Here is a 12,486-nt window from a genome sequence, read left to right on the forward strand (position 1 = left end):
GGTCTCTTCCAACCTTGGTGAGACTGTGATCCCTTTGAATATTCCTGTGTTGTGAAATGAGAGGCACAAAGGAGGCCAAAATATCAACAGCTAGAGTATTGATTACACAAATAAAGGGGATGGATCAGGAAGGGAGAGAGAGAAAATAGAGAGGGAGAGAGAGAAAGTAGTGAGGGCGAGAGAGAAAATAGATAGGGGAAGAGAGAAAATAGAGAGGGGGAGAGAGAAAATAGGGAGAGAGAGAAAATAGAGAGGGGGGAGAGAAAATAGAGAGGGAGAGAGAGAAAATAGAGAGGGGGAGAGAGAAAATAGGGAGAGAGAGAAAATAGAGAGGGGGGAGAGAAAATAGAGAGGGAGAGAGAGAAAATAGAGAGGGGGAGAGAGAAAATAGAGAGGGAGAGAGAGAAAATAGAGAGGGAGAGAGAGAAAATAGAGAGGGGGAGAGAGAAAATAGGGAGAGAGAGAAAATAGAGAGGGGGGAGAGAAAATAGAGAGGGAGAGAGAGAAAATAGAGAGGGGGAGAGAGAAAATAGGGAGAGAGAGAAAATAGAGAGGGGGGAGAGAAAATAGAGAGGGAGAGAGAGAAAATAGAGAGGGGGAGAGAGAAAATAGAGAGGGAGAGAGAGAAAATAGAGAGGGAGAGAGAGAAAATAGAGAGGGGGAGAGAGAAAATAGGGAGAGAGAGAAAATAGAGAGGGGGAGAGAGAAAATAGAGAGGGGGAGAGAGAACATAGAGAGGGGGAGAGAGAAAAGAGGGGGAGAGAGAAAGTAGAGAGGGGGAGAGAGAAAAGAGGGGGAGAGAGAAAGTAGAGACGGGGAGAGAGAAAATAGAGAGGGAGAGAGAGAAAATAGAGAGGGGGAGAGAGAAAATAGAGAGGGGGAGAGAGAAAATAGAGAGGGAGAGAGAGATGAGAGAGAGAAGAGGGAAGGAATTATTTTACCACACCCCTCACCCCCTAAGACAGTTTGAGTCTGTGGAGGATAGGTGCTGCAGGAGGTGGTGGATCTGTAGAGCAAGGGTGCTGAGGCTTTGGCTGGAGAAGAGATGTGGTCCTCTGGGCAGCCTCTTCAGCTCCATGAGCTGCAGCAGGCAGAACTTAGGGCAGGGAGAGAGGGCTCTGCTTCTCCCAGGCTCCATGGTGATGTCTCTGTCATTTTTCCTCTCCTGGTTTTTCTTCAGAGCAGCATTTCCCCAGGCTGGCTTTTCCTTCCCAGCAGCATTGCCCTTCTCCTGTGTTTGCCTTCATCTGTGTTTGCCTTCTCCTGTGTTTTTGCTTTCTCCTGAGCCAGTAGTTGCTCAAGTTCTTTTGTACAGTTTTTATTCCTTCACTCTGTGTCCAAGTATGGTCCCTCAGGAAATCAGGGGCCAGGTGGTGAAGCCATTGTCACAGCCTCACAGTCTCACCAAGGTTGGAAGAGACCTCAAGGATCATTGAGTCCAACCTGGCACCACAGACCTCATGACTAGACCCTGGCACCAAGTGCCACATCCAATCCCCTCTGGAACCATCCTCCCTTTCCGGGGTGCCTGATGGGTGGAGATTATTTGTCTTCCTCGGTCCATCATTGTCAGGCCAGCTGTGGTCCAGTGAGCAATGCTATCTTTGCACCTTCCCAAGAGTCATTATGGAATGGAATGGAATGGAATGGAATGGAATGGAATGGAATAGGATAGGATAGGATAGGATAGGATAGGATAGGATAGGATAGGATAGGATAGGATAGGATAGGATAGGATAGGATGGAATAGAATGGACTTGATGATCCTTGGGGTCTCTTCCAACCTTGGTTATACTGTGATACTGTGAATAGAATAGAATAGAATAGAATAGAATAGAACAGAACAAAAACCAGGTTGGAAGAGACCTCCAAGATCATTGAGTCCAACCCATCATCCAACACCACCTAATCAACTAACCCATGGCACCAAGCACCCCATCAAGTCTCCTCCTGAACACCTCCAATGATGGGGACTCCACCACCTCCCCAGGCAGCCCATCCCAATGGGCAATCACTCTCTCTGTGTAAAACTTCCTCCTAACCTCCAGCCTAAACTTCCCCTGGCGCAGCCTGAGACTGTGTCCTCTTGTTCTGGTGCTGAGGGCCTGGGAGAAGAGATTAACCTCTGCCTGTCTACAACCTCCCTGCAGGGAGTTGGAGAGAGCAACAAAGTCACCCCTGAGCCTCTTCTTCTCCAGGCTAAGCAACCCCAGCTCCCTCAGCCTCTCCTCCCAGGGCTGAGCTCCAGACCCCTCCCCAGCTTTGTTGCCCTTCTCTGGACACGCTCCAGCAAGTCAACCTCCTTCCTAACCTGAGGGGCCCAGAACTGGACACAGGACTCAAGGTGTGGCCTAACCAGTGCAGTGTACAGGGGCAGAATGACCTCCCTGCTCCTGCTGGCCACACTGTTCCTGATGCAGGCCAGGATGCCCTTGGCCCTCTTGGCTGCCTGGGCACACTGCAGGCTCATGTTCAGCCTACCATCAACCAGCACCCCCAGGTCCCTCTCTGCCTGGCTGCTCTCAGCCACTCTGACCCCAGCCTGTAGCACTTCCTGGGGTTGCTGTGGCCAATGTGCAGCCCCTGGCACTTGGATGTGTTCAATCTCCTGCCCTTGGCCTCTGCCCATCTGTCCAGCCTGTCGAGGTCCCTCTGCAGAGCCTCTCTACCCTCCAGCAGATCAACTCCTGCCCCCAGCTTGGTGTCATCTGCACATTTACTGATGATGGATTCAATCCCCTCATCCAGATCATCAATAAGGATGTTAAAGAGGATGGGGCCCAGCACTGCTCCCTGGGGCACCCCACTGGTGCCTGGCCACCAGCTGGCTGTGGCACCATTCACCACCACTCTCTGGGCTCAGCCTCCAGCCAGTTCCTAACCCAAGGCAGTGTGCTCCCCTCCAAGCCAGGGGCTGACAGCTTGGCCAGTGGCTCTGCCCAGTACAACTCAGCTATTGTCTGGGCAAGCAGCAAAGCAGATTCAATCTTTGTGGAGTGACATTAGGAGAGACAAGCTTTGGTCCCTCACAGTTTGGGTTTGGGTTTTGTAAGTCTTTGCAGATGTGGTCTGCCTCCTCTCAGGCTCTTCTCAGCTAGATGGAGCTCAGCAATCACATCACACTGCTGCAGGGAAAATCCACCAGAGCCAGTGAGGAGAGACTGAGGGAGGGTTGGAGAAGAGGAGCCTGAGAGGTGAGCTTATTCTTGACAGGCTGCAGAGCTGGGCCTCAGCCAACCTCAGGAGGTTCAGCAAGACCAAGGGCAAGGTCCTGCAGCTGGGGCAGGGCAATCCCAGGCACCGATAGAGGCTGAGCAGGAACTGGCTTGAGAACCTTGGGGTGCTGGGGGAGGAGAAGCTCAGCAGGAGCCAGCAGGGAGCACTTGCAGCCCAGAGAGCCAAGCAGAGCCTGGGCTGCAGCAAGGGAAGTGTGGCCAGCAGGGCAGGGAGGGGATTCTGCCCCTCTGCTCCACTCTGCTGAGACCACAGCTGCAGCTCTGGGGCCAGCTCTGGAGCCTCTGTGCCAGGAAGGATCTGGAGGGGCTGGAAGGTGTCCAGAGAAGTGACACGAGGAGGAGAGAGGGCTGGAGCTGCTCTGCTGTGAGCACAGACTGAGGGAGTTGGGGTTGTGCAGGTTGGAGAGGAGAAGGCTCCCAGAAGACCTCATTGTGGCCTTCCAGGATCTGCAGGGGGCTCCAAGCAAGCTGGGGAGGGACTTTTGAGGGTGTCAGGGAGGGATAAGAGTCGGGGGGTATGGAACAAAACTAGAAATGGGAAGATTGAGATTGGCTGTGAGGAAGAAGTTGTTGCCCATGAGGGTGGTGAGAGCCTGGCCCAGGCTGCCCAGGGAGGTGGTGGCAGCCTCATACCTGGAGGTGTTTGCAGCCAGGCTGGAGGTGGCTGTGAGCAGCCTGCTGTGGTGTGAGGTGTCCCTGCCCATGGCAGGGGGTTGGAGCTGGCTGAGCCTTGAGCTCCCTTCCAACCCTGACAATTCTATGTTTATAAAGCTGTGCAGGGGCAGTGCCCAGAGGCTGGAGCCAGGCTCTGCTGGGGGCTGCCCAATGCCAGCACAAGGGGCAGTGGTGGAAGCTGAGGCAGAGGAAGTGCCATGGAAACAGGAGGAAGAATTTTTTCCCTTGTGAGGGTGAGAGAGCCCTGGAGCAGGCTGCCCAGGGGGGTTGTGGAGTCTCCCTCTCTGGAGATATTCCAAACCCACCTGGATGTGTTGCTGTGTGACACAGGGGGGGTTGGGACTGGCTGATCTCTGGAGGTCCCTTCCAGCCCCTCACATTCTGTGGTTCTGTGATTCTGTAACTCAGTGAGGAGGGCAGGAGTCCCAAGGCCCACATCACGTCTCCAAGCAGTCACTACTCTCTGCTGTGTTTCCCTCCTCTTCTCCTTTGCCCTTCATCCACATGGCTCAGCGACCCCTCAGCACAAAAGCTGGTGTTTTAGAGCTCAGGCCTCCCCCCACTCTTGCTGGCATTAAGAGGCAAGTCAGCACACAGAGAGCAGGGTGCCCACCTCACGAGCTTCAAGTACAGCGCTGCTGTTGCTGCCTCTGCAGAAAAACCGTGGAGGGCTGTGTGGCACTGGGCACCACGGATGGGTCGCCACTTGCCAATCATTCATCTCCTGGCAACCAACCAAGTTGTTTTTCTAGCCAGGGGTGGGCACTGGGAGTTCTGTCTCTTGAAACTTCCCCCTTGGGTCTCATTCTGATCGCCTCATTACCATAAATCTCATAGAAATGCTGCCCACACTGCAATTCCAGCAGAGGAATTTGCAAGTCAGACCAGACAGGAGGTTGGAGACAGGAGGGGGTTGGGCTCTTCTCCCAGGCAAGCAGCAGCAGAACAAGAGGACACAGTCCAAGCTGCACCAGGAGAGGTTTAGGCTGGAGGTGAGGAAGAAGTTCTTCCCAGCAAGAGAGATTGGCCCTTGGGATGTGCTGCCCAGGGAGGTGGTGGAGTCCCCAGCCCTGGAGGGGTGCAAGGGGGGATTGGATGTGGCCCTTGGAGCCATGGTTGAATTAGTCAGGAGGTGTTGGGTGCCAGCTTGGGTTGGATGAGCTCTGAGGTCTCTCCCAACCTTATTGATTCTATGATTCGAAGTCTTCCACAGTTAGGAGGCTGCCTACAGCTCTGCCCCCTGCAGCACGCAGTCAAGTGGTGGCCTTGTAAAGAAGGAATTGTGTGCTACAGCTGGGGGTTGTCCTGAAGGAAACAGCTACTACAGGAGGAGGGGGAGCAGCAGCAGCCCCCTGCTTTGGAACAAGACCAACCTCCAGCTGATGTTGTGTGTTAAAAAGGATCCATTCAACAGGAAGCAGAGGAGAGGGCAAACAGCTTAGGATTAATCACCCACCCTGCACCAAATTATCCTGCTCCAGAATGATCATGCAAGTGATACAACCACAGGTCAGCTGCTGCCTTGCAAGGAGATTTTAAACCTCTAATCAGAGGGCAATCTGCAGTTGACATCAGTGCCTTGGCAAGGAGAGAGAGGAGCCAGCCTGGCTCAGCAGCCTCCGACGAGGAAATATCAGAGGTCCAGAATTAATTCAGCCTGGGGAGGCTGTGGCGCTCAGGTCAACAGCCAGGCCTGGGCAGCTGGCAGGAGCGGCTGCTTTGCAATGTTAATGCAGGAATGGATCCCAAAAGGCCTTTAATGTGTTGACCTTTTTATCAGGAGCTCCGAGGCGGCCACCGGAGAGTACGTGTGCAGAAGGCTCGGCCGTGAAAAATGCAAGAGGCACAGCGCAAAACTCAGCCCGGGGCGGGCTGGGGGCTGCGGTGGGAGCGAGTCGTCTGCTGTCAGCCAAGCAGGGAGCCCAAGAGCTGGTGGGGCTGTGAAGGGGCTGCAAAGAGAAGGGGAAGACCACCGACAGCACCGGCACCCGGCCGTGCCCATCCACCACATCTGGGTGGTAGTTGCTTGTACCAGAATGAGGGCTGGGGCTGGGCACTGAGTGAGTGAGAGGACCACTGGCCAGGGACCCTTCGAAGGACGCTGGGAGGAAAATGCCCATGCAGCTGTGAAGGCCGCCCTGTCAGTGCTCAGTGCTGCCACCGTGTGGTTCATAGTTGTAACTGCAGCTGTGCAACGGTGTGTGCCGCCCTGTCAGTGCTCAGTGCTGCCACCGTGTGGTTCATAGTTGTAACTGCAGCTGTGCAACGGTGTGTGCCGCCCTGTCAGTGCTCAGTGCTGCCACCGTGTGGTTCATAGTTGTAACTGCAGCTGTGCACCGCTGTGTGCTGCCCTGGCAGTGCTCAGTGCTGCCACCGTGTGCTGCATTGCTGTAACTGCAGCTGTGCACCGCTGTGTGTTGCCCTGACAGTGCTCAGTGCTGCCACCCTGTGCTGCATTGTTGTAACTGCAGCTGTGCACCGCTGTATGTCGCCCTCTCAGTGCTCAGTGCTGCCACCGTGTGCTGCATTGTTGTAACTGCAGCTGTGCACCGCTGTGTGTCGCCCTGTCAATGCTCAGTGCTGCCACCGTGTGCTGCATTGTTGTAACTGCAGCTGTGCACCGCTGTATGTCGCCCTCTCAGTGCTCAGTGCTGCCACCGTGTGCTGCATTGTTGTAACTGCAGCTGTGCACCGCTGTGTGTCGCCCTGACAGTGCTCAGTGCTGCCACCCTGTGCTGCATTGTTGTAACTGCAGCTGTGCACCGCTGTATGTCGCCCTCTCAGTGCTCAGTGCTGCCACCGTGTGCTGCATTGTTGTAACTGCAGCTGTGCACCGCTGTGTGTCGCCCTGACAGTGCTCAGTGCTGCCACCCTGTGCTGCATTGTTGTAACTGCAGCTGTGCACCGCTGTATGTCGCCCTCTCAGTGCTCAGTGCTGCCACCGTGTGCTGCATTGCTGTAACTGCAGCTGTGCACCGCTGTGTGTCGCCCTGACAGTGCTCAGTGCTGCCACCGTGTGCTGCATTGTTGTAACTGCAGCTGTGCACCGCTGTATGTAGCCCTCTCAGTGCTCAGTGCTGCCACCGTGTGCTGCATTGCTGTAACTGCAGCTGTGCACCGCTGTGTGTCGCCCTGTCAGTGCTCAGTGCTGCCACCGTGTGCTGCATTGTTGTAACTGCAGCTGTGCACCGATGTGTGCCGCCCTGTCAGTGCTCAGTGCTGCCACCGTGTGCTGCATTGTTGTAACTGCAGCTGTGCACCGATGTGTGCCGCCCTGTCAGTGCTCAGTGCTGCCACCGTGTGCTGCATTGTTGTAACTGCAGCTGTGCACCGCTGTGCCACCCTGTCAGTGCTCATTGCTGCCACCGTGTGGTTCATCGTTATAACGGCAGCTGTGCGCCGATGTGCCACCCTGTCACTGCTCAGTGCTGCCACCCTGTGTTTCATCGTTGTAATTGCAGCTGTACACCTGCAAAGCCTGTTCCTCCCTGTCATTGCTCAGTGCTGTCACCCTGTGTTTCATTGTTGTAACTGCAGCTGTGCACCGGTGTGTGCTGCTCTGTCAGTGATCAGTGCTGCCACCATGTGTTTCACTGTTGTAACTGCAGGTGTGCACTGGTGTGTGCCACCCTGTCAGTGCTCAGTGTTGCCACCGTGTGGTTCATCGTTATAACTGCAGCTGTACACCTGCAAAGCCTGTTCCTCCCTGTCAGTGCTCAGTGCTGCCACTGTGTGTTTCACTGTTGTAACTGCAGCTGTGCACCAGTGTGTGCCTCCCCGTCAGTGCTCGGTGCTGTCACCCTGTGTTTCATTGTTGTAACTGCAGCTGTGCACTGATGTGTGCCGCCCTGTCAGTGCTCAGTGCTGCCACCCTGTGTTTCATTGTTGTAACTGCAGCTGTACACCTGCAAAGCCTGTTCCTCCCTGTCAGTGCTCAGTGCTGCCACTGTGTGTTTCACTGTTGTAACTGCAGCTGTGCACCAGTGTGTGCCTCCCCGTCAGTGCTCGGTGCTGTCACCCTGTGTTTCATTGTTGTAACTGCAGCTGTGCACTGATGTGTGCCGCCCTGTCAGTGCTCAGTGCTGCCACCCTGTGTTTCATTGTTGTAACTGCAGCTGTACACCTGCAAAGCCTGTTCCTCCCTGTCAGTGCTCAGTGCTGCCACTGTGTGTTTCACTGTTGTAACTGCAGCTGTGCACCGGTGTGTGCCTCCCTGTCAGTGGTCAGTGCTCAGTGCTGCCATCGTGTGTTTCATTGCTGTAACTGCAGCTGTGCACGGGCTGCCTTGTCAGTGCTCAGTGCTGCCACCCTGTGTTTCGTGGTAGTAATTGCAGCTGTACACCGGCAAAGCGTGTTCTTCCCTGTCAGTGCTCAGCGCTGCCACCGTGTGTTTCATGGTTGTAACTGCAGCTGTGCACCGGTGTGTGCCTCCCTATCAGTGCTCAGCGCTGCCCCCCTGTGCTTCATTGCTGTAACTGCACCTATGCACGGGCATGTGCCGCCCTGACACTGCTCAGTGCTGCCACCGTGTGTTTCATTAGCGACACTGCAGCTGTGCTGCCTCATCTCTGAACACCCTGACTGCTTGAAATGTCTGAAAAATTATTGGGGGACAGGGTTGGGGAGGAGGGGGGGGTGGAGAATAAAAATTATTTACACTTGTAGCTATTAGCTGTGAGGACTTAAATAGGCAGAAATCTCTTGTTTTTATACAGACACTAAAAATTCCTATTCATTGATAGCTATCAAGGGCACTTAAAGATAAAAAGGCTGCAGCTAGTCATTTATGGAAGGGATTTTCGAGGTCAGATGGCCACGAGTGGAGCTGAAAGGAGCCAAAGCCAGCCAAGCTGGAAGCAGCCGAGTTCGACGGAGCCGAGCTGCGTAGAGCTGATATTGGGTGGGGTGGGGTTTTTTGTTTGTTTGTCTTTTAATTTGAATGGCAAAACCTCTGACCAGAGCCCAGCTCCCCACACACAGCAGCAGGAGAAGCCCCACAACTGCTCAGGGTTGTTGACCCTCTTAAGGGGGTCTGCGGGCATCTAAAGTGGGCCTGGGGGTATCAAAGGGGACTTCGGGGGCATCTGAAGGGTTGTGGGGGCATATAGAGGTATCTGGGTGCCTCTGGACCGTCTCCTGGGGACTCTCCTGGGGGGGTCTCAGGATGGTTCCGAAGCAGCCGGGGGGTGGGGGAGCCTCAGTGTGGTTTTGGGGTCTCTGTCAGGTCCCCACAGCGTCTGTGGCGTTGCTAAGGACTCAGCCTCCCCAGTGCCATGGACTGTCATGCTCACTGCTGCTACCTTGTGGACACAACCAGGTACTGCTTGCTGCCACCTGCTGCTAAGGGGTCTGAGTGGCCTCTAGAGGGGGTTGGAGGCAGGTAAAGGGTTATTTGGGGCACGTAAAGAGGTTTTGAGGGCATCTAAATTGGTCTGCAGGACTCTGGACCATCCCTTGGGGGGTCTCTGGAGTGTCCCAAAGGAGGTGGTCGTGGGGTGTCAATGAGGTTAGGGGTTTCCATGGCAATTCAGGTTTTGAGGTCCCACAGGATTTGGAGAGGTCTCACTCTAGCTTTCAGTGTCCCTGCAGCCCCAGGACCCCCAGCCACGTCTTCCCCAGCATCTAAAGGCGACCTGGGGCATCTAAAGTGGTTTAGAGGGTAACAAAGGGGGTCTGGAGGCATCTAAAAGGGTCTGTGGGCATCTAGAATGGATCTTGGTATATCAGAAGGTCTTTTGGGGTCATCTAAAGGGGACTGGGGGGATCTAAAGTGGGTCTGGGGACATCTAAATTAGGTCTGTGAGCATCTAGAGGTGGTCTGTGGCCTGCTTTAGCAGGTGTGCAGGCATCTGAAGTGAGTTTGGGGGTGTTTGGGGAACATCTAAAACAGTCTGTGTGCATCTAAAATGGGTTTGGCTAAATCAAGTCCTCCAGGGATACCTAGTAGGTTCTAGGGGGCATCTAAAGTGGGTGTGGGGATATCTAAAGGAGGTCTGTGAGCAGGTAGAGGGGTCTGGGGTCCTCTTAACGGGGTCTGCAGGTATCTAAAGCGGGTCTGGAGGCATCAAAAGGGGATTTGTGGGCATCTCAGGGCCTGGGGCCTCTGGATTTTCCCTTGAGGGGCACCTACAACCTCCCTGGGCAATCTTTTCCATCCTGGAAGTGTTCAAGGCCAGGCTGGATGAGGTCTTGAGCAACCTGGGCTAGCAGGAGGTGTCCCTGCCCATGGCAGGGAGTTGGAACTAGGTGATCAAACTACTTCTTTGGGTCCATCACTACAAGAAAGACACTGAGCGCTGGAGAGCGTCCGGAGAAGGGCAACGAGCCTGGGGAAGGGTCTGGAGAAGAGGGCTGGGGAGGAGCAGCTGAGGGAGCTGGGGGTGCTCAGTGTGGAGAAGAGGAGGCTGAGGGGAGACCTCAGTGCTCTCTGCAGCTCCCTGAGAAGGGGCTGCAGTGAGGTGGAGGTTGAGCTCTTCTCACATGCACCAAGTGATGGGAGAAGGGGAAACAGCCTCAGGTTGTGCCAAGGGAGGTTTAGATTGAACATGAGGAACAATTTCTTCCCAGCAAGGGCTCTCAGGCACTGGCCCAGGCTGCCCAGGGAGGGAGGTGGTGGAGTCCCCATCCCTGGAGGTGTTTAAAGGATGTGTGGATGTGGTGCTGAGGGATGTGGTGCAATGGTTTATAGCCGTGGTGGGGCTGTGAGCTCTGAGTGAGCAGCTGGGCTTTTGGACCTCAAAGGTCTCTTCCAGCCTCAACAGCTCCGTGATTCTTTGATCTGTGAAGTCCCTCCAACCCAGCCCAGGCTGTGATTCCATGCTTTCTACCACATGTATTCATCATCACTGCTGCAGCTCTGGAACTGACACTAAAGGAAGCCCCACAAGGACCGTTTCTCACCCCATTTCAGATGTGCCTCATCCTGCTCACAGAACCATGCTCCTTCACCAAGCACACCCACCACCCCCACCACCCCAGTCCCGACTCCAGCAGGGTCCCACAACCAAGAACAGGGGTAAGAACAGCTGCTGCTCAGCTCCAGGAAGTCCTGCTGCAGCCATTCCTTTCTTTTTCCTGTTGCTGTGCTGTTAATGAAGGAGGGAACAAGTGACACTGAAGATAGCAGCACCTGGTCTCAGCAGGATGCAGGAGCAGTGGGAAACCCAACCTGCAGCAAGAGAGCCAGAGTCACAGAATCGTGAAATCACAGAAAGCTTTTGGTTGGAAGAGGCCTTTCAGATCATCCAGTCCAGCACTGCCAGGTCACCACCAGACCATGGCCTTCAGCACCACATCTCCACAGCTTTGGAGACTGTCCAGGCATGGGGACTCCAACGCTGCCCTGGGCAGCCTGGGCCAGGCCTTGACAGTCCTCAAGGGGAAGAAATTGTTCCTCATGTCCAACGTAAACCTCCTCTGGTGCAATTTGAGGCCATTTCCTCATGTCCTATCTCTTGGTAGGGAGAAGAGACCAACCCCCACCTCACTCCAACCTCCTCTCAGGGAGCTGTAGAGAGCAATGAGGTCTCCCTCAGCCTCCTCTGCTCCACACTGAGCACCCCCAGCTCCCTCATCTGCTCCTCCCCAGCCCTGTTCACCAGACCCTTCCCCAGCCTCATTGCCCTTCTCTGGCCCTGCTCCAGCCTCTCAATGTCCTTCTTGGAGTGAGGGCCCCAAAACTCAACCCAACACTCAAGGTGTGGCCTCACCAGTGCCCAGTCCAGGGGGACAATCCCTGCCCTACTGCTGGCCACACCATTGCTGCCCCAGGCCAGGATGCTGGTGGCTTTCTCGGTCACACCCTGGCTCATCCCCAGCTGCTGTCCACCGACACCCCGAGGTCTTTTTCTGCGGGTCAGTTTCCAGGCTGGAGCGTTCATGGGGTTGTGAGAAGCAGCCATGTGGGGCAGGTGCAGCTTTAGCCCCAGATCGATCGAGGTCATTTCCAGGCTCCCCTCCTGCCCGCGGCGCTCCCTCGGCCTGGCTCTGCGTTGCAGCCCCGATGAGGCGCCCCCCCTGCTGGTGGCAGCCGGTACAGCAGCTGCCGGGAACAGGAACGTGTCCTGCCCCGGGTCTGAGTTACAAACGGAGGGGAGTAGATGAGCGCTGTGGGCGAGCATCAGGCTGAGTCACTTTATGGCCGATTCTGAAGCTGGTTACGTGTCTAGAGAACGGACGCTCACAGCGGGGGTGGAAGTGGTGCACTGGGTCCAGCGCTGGGCTCCCCAGTCCCAGAGGAACAGGGAACTGCTGGGGAGAGCCCAGGGCAGGCTGCAGAGCTGCTGAGGGGCCTGGAGCAGCTCTGGCAGCAGCAAAGGCTGAGAGCCCTGGGGCTGTGCAGCCTGCAGGAGAGCAGCCCCAGAGGGCAGCTGAGCAATGCTCAGCAAGAGCTGAAGGAGCTGTGGGGGGCAAGAGGCTGGGGCCAGGCTCTGCTGAGTGGTGCCCAGGGCCAGGCCAAGGGGCAAGGGGCAGAGCCTGGAAGCCAGGAGGTGGCAGCTGAGCAGGAGGAGAAAGTGGTTTGGGGGGAGGGCGCAGAGAGGTTGTGGAATCTCTTTGTGTGGAGAGCTTCCAACCC

This window comes from Dryobates pubescens, chromosome 9 (assembly GCF_014839835.1).
Source record: "Dryobates pubescens isolate bDryPub1 chromosome 9, bDryPub1.pri, whole genome shotgun sequence".
NCBI lineage: Eukaryota > Metazoa > Chordata > Aves > Piciformes > Picidae > Dryobates > Dryobates pubescens.